Below are 15,441 nucleotides of genomic sequence, written 5' to 3'. Positions count from 1 at the left end.
AGAATGAGAAGGAGAAAAGGGTGAGAGACTCGGCAGAGAGAGGTGTGAGGGGGAGAGAGATGAGATAGAACTCAAGGAGGATAATTAGGGCTCAAAATAGACAAATACGATGATGGGAAAGGAAGACGAGAGAGAGAGGAAAAGAAGGGATACATGCATGTATACAAACATATATACATATATCTATATTAATAGATATGCATATATACATACATAAACACATATTATATATGTATGTCTGTACATATTTGTAGTAAATGCTAAGTTTACAAGCATACATTATTATGTCTTCATAACTAGTACGGGTTTTGTGAAACACAAAATAATGGTTTTAGTTCTACATAACCCGTACGGGTTATGTAGAGTTATGAATAGTACTTTTGGTTTTTCAAAACCCGTTCAGGTTATGAAGAACTGTGATAGTACGTTTTGTTTTTCAAAACCCGTGCGGGTTATGAAGAACTCTGAATAGTAATTTTTGTTTTTCAAAACCCGTGTGGGTTTTGGCTTGGTAAGAGGGTTTGAAAATGACCCTAAGGCTTGCAAGCACATTTCCCCCCCATTTTTGTCTCTTTACACGTTTTTTCAACTTCCAACATGATTTATCAACTTTATCATCATCAGGTTTACAAATGATCAAGTGGGTATCTCTAAAATTACCACCATAATCTCACATGTCTTCTCAGTTTTCTGACCATATATTTTTTTCTATTTTTGGACAACATTAGCATAGTAAACTTTAATTTTCTTTACCAGTGCCTTGTCAGTCCTCACTGGCATATGTCTACCATTTTTTTAATAGCTTTTGATATACGTGACCAAATTCAAAATAAATTACATATTATTGTTCTACACTAGATTCTATATGTAGACACTCAAAATTGTCATGTCTAATTAAATAAATATTTTATTTATTTAATTATCTAAGCCTATTTCTTCTATTAATTAAATAAATTTTTATTTATTTAATTAATTCATTTATCCTCTTCTAGCCTTATTTCTCATTTAAATAAATACATTTATTTATTTAAATTATCCCTTTCCTATATTAAATAAATATTTTATTTATTTAATTGTCTTATTCTTCTATTAATTAAATAAATCTTTATTTATTTAATTAATTCATTATCTTTTTCTACACATGACACATGTCATTCATCTCTTATTTCCTACACTATCTACCTCTTTCATTATTTTGGTATTTCTTATACCTACCCTCTAATCCTAGCCGACCTCTCTTTTTACACCTCTCAATCTTAACCCTCCATTTCTTATTGTGTCTTCTATTTAAGGAGATGCTTTCTTCATTGACAAACCCTAATGACTGATTTTGGAGGACTTGGCTACACTACCATTCTACTTGCAACCACATTCCGTTCTTTATTGAGCTCTTGTGCACATAAAAATCTGAGAGCAAGCATATTAAACAAGATCAATGGAAATAGGAAGAATGGAGATCAAAACCTTAGTGGACATGTGATGGTATAATCTTTGTGATTTTGAGTTATTTGCATTGTCTTAGGTTATCTTCATATGTTATGGTGGATCTTTGTTCATTGTTAGGCTAGGGTTTGGTGGTTGAATCCATTTTAGTCTTTCAATATTGTTGTTTATTGCTATCCATTTTCACCATATACATTTTGGCACGCCCGGTGGGACTCTTGTCCCTTTGCATTTAACATTTTTGTTGCAGATTTTGCATTTTTGAAGTTGCAGATCGGACGATTTCGATGACATTTTAGGTTTTTTCCGCGTCTGCGAGTGTTCGGATCGCGTTTTTGTATTTCAGAGGCGTCTGTGATATCTTGGATCGCGTCTGTGTTTCTGTCATTTTCTATTTTTGCAGGTCTCCGAAAGTCGCGTCTGTGATTCTGAATCGCGTCTGTGCATCATATTATCGCGTCTGTAGAGGAAAGAAGCGTCTATGTTCTTAGATCGCGTCTGAGAATCACAGAACCGCGTCTGTGTCGGACAGACGCGTCTGTGTCTGGTATAACAGCGTCTGTGCATTCTGTTTTGCAAATTTTTCAAGGTTTTTGATTCGGGTTTTCGGATTTTGTACTTAGGGTTTCAGATCTGGTTTATTTTTGGCTAACCTTTTCAGATCTAGCTAACCTGATTTGTGCAGCTTGCTTTGGAGGCAAATACGTTTTTGTTGAAGGCCCCTTTTTACAAAGTCTTTTTTGGGTTTTCTAAAATTTACCTAACTTGTGTGCTTGCAGGAAGGGGTTATCATTTGAAACAACCCAAACTACTAACAATTTTGTTGCAGGGCCTTAGCTAGGGTTTTGTAATTTTTATTGTGTGCCTTGTTTCATAGCTTAGCAAACACTTCAATTGGTGCACTAAAATTGAATCATTGTCTTTTGTGTCTTGAGCAATAGGCTCTTTTTGTTTACTCTTTAGAGGGCCTGTCTTCCCGTGTGGTCATTAGGACTACTAGTGAGAAGAGAACGACCCAAGTGGTAGCAAAAGAAAAGCCATCTTCTTCCAAGCCACTATAATCAAATGTATTCATGGTGAAAACTATGAATAACGTGTGCTGATTAGTTCATACCGACACTATGTCTCCCCATAAACCCGTTTGATCAAATTTATTTGATCATTTGTAGGGCGTAACCCCTACCGGCTGGGAGCCTTCTGTATTTACAGAGCTGAAAGTGCCACATGTATGGCCACACGAGCGGATGCCCTTACTAGCACCATTTTGTTTTAGATGCCCAAATCCTTCTAGTTGTTGAGGCAGGAGGTCGGACCTCTGGTAGTGGCCCACACACATACGGTTCTTAGTAGAGATACAAAGTTCGCCATGGGGAGTTTTCATGGGGACTGATGCTTGGCTGACCCGAGAAGTGAGTGCCGAGGGTGGAGCCAGTGAGGTCAAGCATCTAAGTATCCGCTCTGAATAGCGTAGCCTCGGGGGTAAAACCCCATGTGGGATCAACAATTATTGTCCTGGCCAGCCATAAGAATTGTGCTTGACTTATGATAAACATTCAAACAATCAAGACAAAACAGCAAAACATTGTGTCTTTTGTGTCTTCAAGTGTATGCAAAATTTTTTTACATCAAACAACACACTTTTTTGGAGTCTAAACAGTCTGCAAACATTGGGTCATCAACACTGTGTCCTCTTGTCACGAAAAACAGTCGAAAAATTAGATTTGGTCACAGCAAAACAAATTCACATATAGGAAAGATTGCACTAAGGTTGCAGAAACGCGTCTGTGTCGGTTAAAATCGCGTCTGTGTCTGATAAACGCGTCTGTGAAGTACAGAATAGCGTCTGGGTTTTTATCGGCGTCTGTGTCGAACATAGACACGTCTGTGTCTGAAAATTGCGCCTGTGAAGTATACAGTCGCGTCTGTGTCCACAATTGCAAAAAAACTGTTACAGTCCCAGCAAACATCAACAGAAAATCTCATAATCACGTCTGCGTCAAACAGAATAGCGTCTGTGTATTAAAATCGCGTCTGTGAAGTATACAGAGGCGTCTGTGTCAGGATTTGAAAAGTTTAACAATCAAGCAAACAAAGAAATCAGTTTCGGCATACTTGAGCTTCCTAGGTTGTCTCTTCAGATTTCATCTAGCATTCAGCCTGTTCTAAGGTCTTACGCAGTCCATCATTGCTTCATACCTCATTTTACATTCATACTTGTCTAAACTTGAGTCAAAAGGTCACTTGCTTGTCCTCATCATACTCTGACAACACACTACAACACTTTGCTAAGTGGTCCCTCATCAAGGTTTCTTACCTTTGGGTCTCATTTGGTCTTACTTAGAGTCAAGGTCAGCTTACCTCATCAAGAGAAACTATCCTCTCTTTGGAAGTCACACCTACTCTACTACATACATACTTGGTCTTACACTTTGGACATTGCAAGTAAACTTCAGATTCATTTACATTCCATACAACTCTTAGTCTTACATACTCTTGTCATTTTCGTCTAGTCTCTCACATATTGCTAAACACCTAGTTCATGGTTGAAACCCGTCTTCAAAAAATCTAGGAGAAAAGCTAAAGAAGCTCAAGGGTCCGTAAACATGAGTTCTTATGAGTATGACAATGATGTCTTCTACAATCCTGAGCACACTACATTACCAGACATGAATGTTTATAGACACAATCCAAATGTGGAAAGCGCAAACGCTATACACAACGCTACACACAATGATAATGTGGACAATTCTTCAATACTATCAGCAGACATACAAGAATCTATAATGGATCCTCAATTCAATAGATTGGTTGAAGAGATAATGAGGAGAGATCGTCAATATTTCCTAAACATGATGGCACAAAGTGGAGCTAAAATACCACATGATTTTGACCTATCTCAACTTATGGAAAGTAGACCTTCACAACAAACTCAACTTAATAGTGGAGGACCAAATAATATGATGCCGGAGTCACCATCAGTTTTGCTTCAGAAACCAACAATCCCACATACACAAGCTCAAATGCATGATACTTACACTCAAAGACCATCATGGAGGCCCTATGCTCAAACACATGCTCAAGATATGGGTCAACCAAGACAAATGGATACTCAAGGACTTCCTCAAAATTTTGACACAAGGAGACCTCATGCCAAAATTGGGGGCAACACAATGGAAAATGAAAGGCCTATTGAATATGGTTTATATACACAAAACAGATATGGGGTCCCTCAACAAGAAATTATGCCAAGTGCTCCATACATGTCGCAACAATATAGACCTCCATATGGACATGTCTACGATCAGTATCATCCATACATGCAACAAGCTCCTCCTCAAATGGGTGTTTCAAACATGGGATATGCTACAAGAAATCCATCTCCTCCCAAAAATAATTTGGAGCAACAAATTAGAGATCTACAAAAGAAAGTGGAAGACATGGGCACATCAAAACCCACATATACTATGAGAGATATATGCCCTTATCCATTTGATAAGAGCATTCCAATGCCTCCGTTTCCTCCGCACTTTGTAACACCGAAATTTGACAAATATAGAGGGAGAGGAGACCCCAAGGCACATATAAGACAATTCTTCACAGCTTACATTGAGGTAGCCGCAGAAGAAACATACTTAATGAGGTTGTTCCCACAGAGCTTAGGAGATCAAGCGATGGAATGGTTTTCTCAATTACCTCCTGGTATTAAGTCATGGGGCGACTTGGAAGAGGCATTCATCCAACATTTCTCTTACAACATTGAAACAGATGTCTCAGTTACTACCTTGTGCAATACGAAACAAAAAGAAGGAGAATCTTTTGCGTCATTTTTACAAAGATGGAGAAACTTAGCTAGCAGATGCTCTTGTGAAATCCCGCAGAAACAAATGGTGGAGATGTTCACACAAAACGTTAACAAGGCTATTGGTTATGATCTCAGAAAAGCTTGTTTGTCTACATTCAAGGATGTCATTGAAAAGGGCCTAGCAACAGAAAAGGTCTTGATTGAACAAGGAGTTATCAAACTATTCAAAGAAAACAAAGAGGACTTCAAGGGAAAGGACAAACCAAAGTTTTGGAACAAGAACAAGAACACAGTTAATGATGGTGTTGTTGATGCCAACACAGTGAGACCAAAGTTCGTCTTTTCTGGATCAAGTTCTACCAACAATCAAGTGAACAATCAAACGGCTGCTAAACCACGAAGGAAGTACACTCCATTGGGAGAACCACTTGAATCAGTATTCAAAAAGCTTGTAGCAAACAAAGTGATCACAGTCCCAGATTTTCCTCCATATGAACCAAAGGTAAAACCGAATTGGTGGAATGATGATGAGTTTTGTGAGTTTCATACGAGCAAGGGTCATAAGACAAGTAATTGCCATCGATTGAAAAACATTGTACAAGATCTCATTGACAGAGGAGATATTGAGATTGAGGGACATTCATCTAACCAAGAGCATGAGGTGTTTAAGGAACCATTCCCAAAACATGACAAGGGAAAAGGCAAAGTCACAGATGATCAAGCCAATTACACCAGAACATCTTACAATTATGATTCCACTATTAATCACATCTCAATGGACAATCATATTTCTACCATTACTATCAAAAATAAAAATCCTGAGAATCCTCCTCAGCGACCCAAAATTGTCCTAAAAGGTGTGGGATCTTCATCCACATCTACCTCTGAATGTCATGTTACAACCCGTCGAGGTAAGATCACATTGCCAGGTACCTCTACTAAGAATACCAATCTTCCGTCAACTAAGCCTGAGTACGACCTTGTAGAGCAATTAGGGAAAACACCCGCACTCATCTCTATTCTTGAGCTCTTACGTATATCTCCTGCACATAAAGCTATCCTTGATAAAACCTTGAGAGATACTGCTGTCCCTACTGATCTGAACGTGGATCAGTTTCAAGCCATGGTGGGATACCTATCCGTTCCACACTCCCTCACATTCACAGAAGCCGATGACACCTCCATAAGTCAGCCTCATAATGCACCTCTACATATTGAAGCCTTCATACATAAACACCGAATAAAACGAGTCCTGATAGATGGAGGAGCAGGTCTTAATATTTGTACATTGAGCACCATCAGACAATTTGGATATTCTGACAAAGCTGTGAATTATATGAACCAAATTACCATTAAGGCTTATGATGATGAAGAGCATTCGTCCAAGGGCACGGTCATCTTACCACTAAGAATAGGGCCAGTCACAAAGGACGTGATTTGTCAAGTCCTGGATCTAGACCTCACATATAACATATTGCTAGGACGTCCGTGGATTCATGAAATGAGAGCAGTCCCATCAACGTACCATCAGTGCATAAAATTTCCTCATAATGGAGTCGAGGTAACGGTCAATGGTGATCCAAATCCATTCATATATTGCAATAACTTGAGATCACATACTGAGATTATCATTCCCAGCAATCGTGAGGCTACTCCTTCTTCAGCATATATTGATCCTGAGTCATTAAAGCCCTCGACATCCAAACAAGGTGAACTTAGAGCCAAGTTTCAAGACAAAGGCATGGGAGAATACACTCTGAATCAAACAATGTTCTTATGACAAGTCATGAACTCCCCCAAGGAATATGGGAGGCCACATCCTAATAAGCAAATCTCCATCATGCTGCTCAAATGGGATCCTACCGTCTTTCAAAAATGGGGCGAACTAGAGGAAGAAAATTTATATAAAATGCTATATAAGGACGCTGAAGATGATACACATGATCAAATTATAATACCCTGTGAAAACTATGGTAAAGGTTTCAAAATTCTGCAGAGATTCGGGTATGATGGAAAAAGCCCTCTCGGACTGCGCAAAGAAGGTGTCATGGAGCCTCTACAACCTGAGCTAACTACAAGAAGGGAACACTCCAAGGGGCTTGGTTTTCTAAATCCCAAGATTCAAAATAAGAGAACAAAACAGATATGGCGAGTCAAAGTGGCTGAAGTTCAACAAGAGGATAATTATTCCACAGACTCCAATGAGTGGGAATGGGGTTCAGACAAATCCTCCAGCGACTATGAACTCAATGAGACATTTAGAGAGCCAGATGAACCTACAGAGGAGGAGGAGTTTTACAAGAAATTCAGAGTTGGTCAAGAACCGACCCATAAGGATCCCGCACAAGCTTCGTTTCAAGGCCCTAGGTCAGGATCACATAGGATGAGGACACCTGTCCCTGAGGGTGCTACTAGTGATGATAATTTGGACTCACTCATGATCGACACTGATGAGGAGAGTGCCATTGACGACCTCGATGACTACCTTGACATACCTGAATATAACCACATCTTCACTATTAGCCTTGCGGACTCTAAGAACACTAAAGACCTTCCCCTCGTTCACCCCCAACTCATTGACTGGGATCAGGATGGACCACCACAGTTTGATACATTTCAAAATGACGAAGCTATTGTTGATTATCTTGGCATTCGCGATGATCTTCCTCTTGGAGACCATAAAGCAGGATACGCCATAGAGCTAAATAACATGGCATACTTTGGTGAGGGTGTCGGGCCTTCTAGTCGCAAAAATGTGAAAATAAAAACAAAACAAGGGTCTTATGGCGAAAACCACACTGTGGCGCTCTCTGACTCTAAAAAAGTAAAAAGAAAGGACGTATCTGAAGGTGAAAACCTCTCTGAGGCGCTCGAAGATGGAAGGCTTGACATTCTCCCAGCATCATACGAGGAAAAATCATCCATGTTGGTAGAGGAGACTATAAAGACAAACATTGGTACAGCAGAGGTTCCACACAACATATTTTTGGCTCAATCATTGACAGAGGCCGAGAAAGCAAGGTTCATAAGCTTCTTTAAGGAACGACAAGTCAACTTCGCATGGTCTTATGCTGATATGCCTGGACTAGACCCCGACTTAGTAATGCATCATTTAACAGTCAAACCGGGGGCAAAACCAGTAAAACAGAAATTGAGAAAAATGCATCCACAGGTGGCATTGCTAGTCAAGGCAGAGTTGGAGAAATTACTAGATGTAGGATTCATACGCCCAATTGATTATCCTGAATGGATTTCCAACTTGGTACCTGTTAGCAAACCAGATCGCAGCATCCGAATATGTACAGACTTCAGGGACATCAACAAGGCTTGTCCGAAGGACGATTTCCCACTACCAAACATTGATTTAATTGTTGATCTCACAGCAGGCCATGAGATGTTATCTTTAATGGACGGATTTTCTGGATATAATCAGATCAAGATTGCACCTGAAGATCAACATAAAACATCATTCACTTGTCCATGGGGAACCTTCTGCTGGAATGTCATGCCCTTTGGGCTGAAAAATGCAGGTGCCACGTATCAACGAGCCATGACTACTATCTTCCATGATCTCATGCATGTAACGGTGGAAGATTATGTTGACGACCTTTTGGTTAAATCAATAGACAGAAATACACACTTGGACATACTTTCAGTTGCTTTTGATAGGCTGGAAAAATACAAGGTAAGATTAAATCCAAAGAAATGTGTCTTTGGAGTAACCTCTGGGAAGCTCCTAGGATTCATTGTGTCTAAAAGAGGAATAGAAGCGGATCCAGCAAAAGTCAAGGCTATCTTGGACATGCCGCCACCCAAGAATATCAGTCAACTTCGGTCTTTACAAGGGAGACTCCAGTCCATACGAAGATTCATAGCACAACTTGCAGATAAGTGCAATCCTTTCCAGCACCTGCTACACAAAAACATTAAGTTCAAATGGGATGAGAACTGTCAACAGGCTTTTCAGGCACTCAAAGACTATCTTTTGAACCCGCCAGTTTTGATGCCACCAATTCCGGATCAACCATTGCTACTTTACATATCAGCTACTCCAACAGCACTGGGGGCACTCCTAGCACAGCAAATACCTGACGGCAAGAAAAAAGCAGTCTACTATATCAGTCGCACATTGGTGGGATATGAGCTAAACTACACACCAATTGAGCGTGCATGTCTCGCTGTGGTCTTCGCTTCACAAAAATTACGACATTACATGCTTACTCACAAGACTAAGTTGATTGCCAGAATTGATCCACTAAAATATCTGCTCAACAAAGCTACACTTACTGGGCGACTGGCCAAGTGGGTAATGATTTTGAGTGAATTCGACATTGAATACGTGGACAGAAAAGCCATAAAAGGACAAGCCATCGCAGATCAACTGGCAGATGCTCCCATGATAGATGATGTTCCTCTATAGTCAAAATTTCCAGATGAGTCCATTCTAACAATATCACCTGCAAAGCCATGGCAACTATACTTTGATGGCTCATACACACAGCAGGGGGCAGGAGCGGGTATACTCTTTATAACTCCCCAAGGTGATTCTATACCAAAGTCATACCGCTTATCATTTCCTTGCACCAACAATATAGCGGAATACGAGGCATTAACAATGGGGCTAAGGATTGTAGTTCAGTGGAAGATCCAAGAACTTCGTGTTTTTGGGGATTCTCAACTTGTCATCCGTCAAGCAACTGATGATTATCAAACAAAAGATGAAAAGCTAATGCCTTACAAACAACTGGTAGATGATCTGAAACAACACTTTGCAAAGATAGAGTTTGAGCAGATACCAAGAGAACAGAATCGTGCTGCTGATGCCATGGCTACAATTGCTTCGCTCATTGATCTACCGCAAAATGAGACCTGCTATGAGTTCCTGGTTGACAACCTGCTGATTCCATCATATGAGATCACTCCTACGGAAATGATATGTGTTGTTGGTCCTGAATCCCAGTTATATGGTTCCATATTCACATACCTTCGCGACAACATCTTACCTCCCGATTTATCGAACAACCAACGCCGCACTTTCATCCGCCAATCCTCCCGATACGTTATCCTAGCTGATATCCTATACCGACGAGGTCTAGATGGCACCCTCCTTAGATGTTTAGAGAGTGACGAAGCTCAGATTGCGTTACGAGAAGTGCACGAAGGGATATGTGGTCCGCATACTAGTGGTCCTACCTTGGCCAAGAAACTTATCAGGACTGGATATTACTGGCCTACTATGGAAAAAGATGCATATCAGTTTGTCAAGAAGTGTAAGCAGTGTCAAATTCATGGAGACCTCATACATGCACCAGTGCAGGAACTACAGCCACTTGCATCTCCTTGGCCCTTTTGTCAGTGGGGACTCGATCTCATAGGCAAGATTCACCCTCCTTCTTCCAATGGACATAAATTCATTATTACAGCCACAGAGTATTTCACAAAGTGGATTGAAGCCGTGCCTCTCACACAAGTTACTGGGAAACAAATCGCTACTTTCATCCTGAACTACATCATTTGCCGATACGGGATTCCTACTTCCATTATCACTGACAACGGGCGTCCTTTCAAGAACCAGGATGTTCGTGAACTCTGTGAGCGCTTCCATATCTCTCATCGTTTCTCCACACCATATTACCCCCAAGGTAATGGCCAAGCTGAGGCGTCTAACAAAACAATTCTCAAAATACTTAAAAAGACAGTCGACGACGCTGGCCGTAACTGGCATGTCCAACTCAATCCCGCACTTTGGGCCTATCGTACCAGTGTCCGCACACCTACAGGAGCTACACCTTACTCACTTGTCTACGGTGCTGAAGCCATCTTGCCTATTGAGGTCGAGTTGCCTTCTTTACGGGTCTCCTTGAGAAACATAATCAACGATGAAGACTACAGGGTCTCTCGCTTACAAGAACTAGAACTGCTGGAGGAACGACGACACACTACTTTTAATCATCTCAAGGCTTACCAACAACGAATGAGTCGCAGTTACAATCACAAGGTCAAGCCTCGCACATTTGAGGTAGGTGACTTAGTCCTCAGAGAGAACCCCAAGAATCAGCAAGATAGAGAAAAGAAGGGCAAATTTGAACCCAACTGGCTTGGTCCTTACATCATCACAGCAGCATATGGATCTGGGGCATATCAGCTCTCAACTACAGAAGGGGAATCTTTGGAGGATCCTATCAACAGCATGCACCTTCGCAGGTTCTACACATAGCTCTTTTTGAATATCCTAATGCAAAAATACAAAAAAATCAAAAAATTTCAAAAATACAAAAAAATTATAAAAACAAAAAAATCGTTACTTGGTGAAAACCTGGCAAACAGGCGCCTTGTGACAACAAAAAAATTGAAAAATCCAAAAAAGTAAAGAGAAATAATTTCGTCCAACGGTGAAAACCACTTCGGTGGCGCCCTGGGCAAGTACCATGGTGAAAACTGGGTCACCAGCGCCATGCGTAGGGACTTTGCTCCTCCCTCCTTCAGGATTCATTTTCATCCTTTCACTTTGCACACACTCACAACTTATTCGCTCACAATAAACTTACCCGTTCCCATCATGGCTTGTTATTGATCTACCCAAGATTGGTTAGCCATCCATAACCCTCCCCTTTCACTCCCTTTTCCATCCATAATAAATCAGATCCTATCTGTGGCTAAGGCAAAATCCTACGTCTAGTGATGGGTGTGGAACTAAGAACATCACATGTTTCAAGGAGTACAATTTCTTTCAGCTTTCTTCAGTCTATCCGCGCACAATCCGCAATAAAGCAACATCTGCATCGAAGATCCGCAATAAAGTTTCGTCTTCTCCGCAATAAAGTATCAGTTTCATGGATTCAATCAGCTTCCAAGGAGACACAGCAGCAACAATGGGCTTCAAAAAAATCAAATCTTTTAACAGACTCAGACAACATATGGTTCAGTGCTATCAATCCTTTTTGTGAAAGTGAACATTGTGACCACAATCGAATAAGACTTAAACAAGTGACAAGAGACACTAGACTTGAGGACTACAGTGGATGTTGGTGTCGAGTCTTGGTTTTCTTTTGATTTTATCTTTTGGTGACATGTCTTTTAGCTTTTCCAGGATGTCTTTGACTAGAAAGGCGAGGATGGGGTATCGTCACCTATTTGCATTTGCTGTCTGTGGATTGTCTTTTAGTAATGCTATGACTTGTCCAAGGATATGAGGACACTGTGAGTCTAGTATGAACTGGGGCATTCCTTGTTTGTGACTGTCTTATCTCCATGTAAACAGGTACAATGACTTTCTGGGCCGAACAAATGCCTCGATTGTCATAACGTATTCTGCCATAATAAAGCTCAATGATGATAACGCACAAGAAGCTCTTTCATGTTCATATCTTCTGTCTTCCATCCCCCTTTCTTGATTGACTTCCATTGTCCTTCTCGAGTCTGCGTAGCCCGCTATCACATGACTGAGTATAATGACACACCAAACAAAAAAAAAAACATTTGCATTTCATGTAGTTGCACCTACATCACCACATATAAGCATTTCATACATACATATAGATATCACAATTGCATCACATCCTGCATACACATGTTAGCACATCTCACATTTTCATTATGTAAATAATCATTTGCATTATCATATTCATTTGCATTACATACATTCACATTTGCATCATGCATCACATATACAACATAAAAGAACAAAGATGTATTGCATTGCATCATATAAGCATCCATATCATAAAACATATATCACATAAGAACATTTCATCACATAAGATACACGTACATATAGCTGCCGCAAAAATGGATCATCTCTCATATATAATCAAATGTGTCATAATACAATGATGTCAAAAGAATCATATGGCTACAAAAGAATCACCCGCAGGTGTCTACAATACAATAATGGTACATATACTGATACAATGGGAGCCCACTATAGCTATGAGGAACTCCCTCCCTCGGAGCCACCTCGCCTCGACGGAGTCTGAGCTATAGATGGACCTGCCCCAGGATCCCCCTGTCTCTCTGGTGGTGGTGGAGGCCCCATAACCCCACCGCTGGATGCCTGTCTCCTGCGACTCCCTCCCGTAGCCGTCGCTGTGCGCGACGATCTATGGAAGCTCCTAGCCCGCTGATCTGCTGGCACGGCTGCATAGTATAGATCCCTCCAGTAGGCGATCTCCTCTCCGGCTCGCAAAACATATGCGTAGCCTGCCCCTGCATCCTCTGCTGCCCGCCTCCCTGCCCTCAGGGCTGTCTCAGCCTCTGTATATCTCTGGATGGCTTGATCCCTCTCCCGCTCTGTATCTCGGACCCTGATCCTGAGGTGGTTCCTCTCTTGAACCAAATCCTCAATCTCATCTGCCTGGCCCTGGCAGATCTCCCGCAGCCTAAGCACCTCATCCTCCTCAGAGTCTCCGCTCTCCGTCCCTGCCTGTGGCTCCTCCTCTACAGGTGCCTGTCCTTGTGCCTCTGCCTGCACCTGTCCCTGTGCCTGTATAGGTACCTGTGGCTGTACCTGTCTCTGTCCCTCTGGCTGCACCTGTCTCTGTCCCTCTCTGGGACCCTGTGCTGCTGGCACCTGTAGGGGCAGTCCACCCCGTCCTCTCACCACTGGAGCTGCTCTCTCTTGTCCTCCCTCCCTCCGAGGTGCTACCCGTCTCTCTCCCACCACTCCCCTCCGCCTCCGCCGGCCCCTACCTCCATCCCCTCCTCCATCATCATCCTCTCCTCCACCCTCTCCATCCACGGGCTCTGCTAGATCTGTCAATCTAGGAAATGGATGCTCTGCCCAGTACGCAGAGTACTCTGCGTCCATCCCTGCATCATCTACCTCTGGCCACATGTCCCATGGCATCGGCATCATCTCCGCTAGCTGCATCACTGCCTGATCATATGATAGCAGTGGGCCAAACTGCACCTGATCTCTGACCGTACGAGCATACATGCCCGAGCCTCGGGGCATCCTCTGAATCCTGCCATACTGCCGGCATACCCTGTCCACCAGCTGTCTCTCTAATATATAGGGCGTCTGCCCAATCAGGTACCTACTCCGGAAGGTGTAGGGCAGCTCCAATACGTCGTCCTCCCACTCCTCGCACCCCAGGTACGGCCTCCAGATCACCATGTCAATGTCATCAATGACTCTCCTCCAGTGCTCCAATCTCCCAATCCGAGGCTGGGATGTAATCATGGCATATAGGTGCACAAAACTCTGTCCCTATCCTCTGCCTCTGAAATGAATAGGCCGTGTGATGGGAAGGTGCTCATAGGCCCACACCTGCAAGAGAGTCACGCCGCAGCCCAAACCCACTGATCCATGGTATACAAACTGATGCAGCTCATAATACAAATGTGCTAGGACACATGGCCCCCATGCATACCTAGTGTGCTCTACCATCAGCGTCTCCAAGGCCCCTTCCCAGCCCACTGCCAATCCTCGTGTGGCCCTGTCTGGACACAAATATCCACTGATGACTCCCCCAACAACTGCCGGCAATGCTAATCCTATGGCAGTCATGGTGTCCCAGGCTACATGACCTGCTCGCATCTCCAACTCAGGATCCTGAAAAACCCGTCTCAAGGCCTCCCTGTCACCGTCACGGTCGTAGGGGATCAACTCTCCATCAATAGGAACATGTAGAATCCTATATACATCCTCTAATGTCACTGTCATCTCACCCATCGGTAGGTGAAACGTGCATGTCTCTGAGTGCCATCTCTCGGCCAACGCAGTCAGCAACCCCATGTTTGCCTGAAACTCGGGCACATAGAGCATATGTGTGAGACCCATCTCCTCAATGAAAATCATGTCCTGGATAGACAACTCTGGTCGCAGTCTCTGAGTCGACGGGAATCTCTCCCGTGACTCCAACATTGGCAAATACTCCTGCAGTCAAGTAACTCAATCATGTCAGTTATCGTGGCATTCACTGTTTATCACAAAATGCTACTTGCTACCTAAATGCATATGGTTATCTACCCTAGTGACACTCACTGTTCATCACAAAGTGTTGCTATCTATCCTAGTAGTGCTCCCTGTTCATCACAAAGTACTACGTGTGTGACATTCCCTGTTCCTCACAAAGTGCCTTGATCTATCCTAATTTTCCTAGAGGACCTGCTTGAGTGTATCCTCTCAGCAGCTTATCCAATCGACAGCGTATGTTCATCACAGAACTGCCGATTTGACCTAAAAGACTAAAACC

General features: G+C 42.3%; 1 protein-coding gene across 1 annotated transcript in view; it reads left to right on the top strand.

The window, feature by feature from the left end:
- Positions 1–15,441, top strand: part of LOC131038822 (L-type lectin-domain containing receptor kinase IV.2-like) — a 48,602-nt gene that overhangs the window by 13,267 nt on the left and 19,894 nt on the right. The gene's annotated exons all lie outside the window — the stretch shown is intronic.

The sequence above is a fragment of the Cryptomeria japonica genome, chromosome 9 (assembly GCF_030272615.1).
Source record: "Cryptomeria japonica chromosome 9, Sugi_1.0, whole genome shotgun sequence".
In the NCBI taxonomy this organism is placed as follows: Eukaryota; Viridiplantae; Streptophyta; class Pinopsida; order Cupressales; family Cupressaceae; genus Cryptomeria; species Cryptomeria japonica.
The sequence above is the reverse complement of the archived record's forward strand: the minus strand, read 5'-3'. Positions and strand labels throughout refer to the sequence as shown.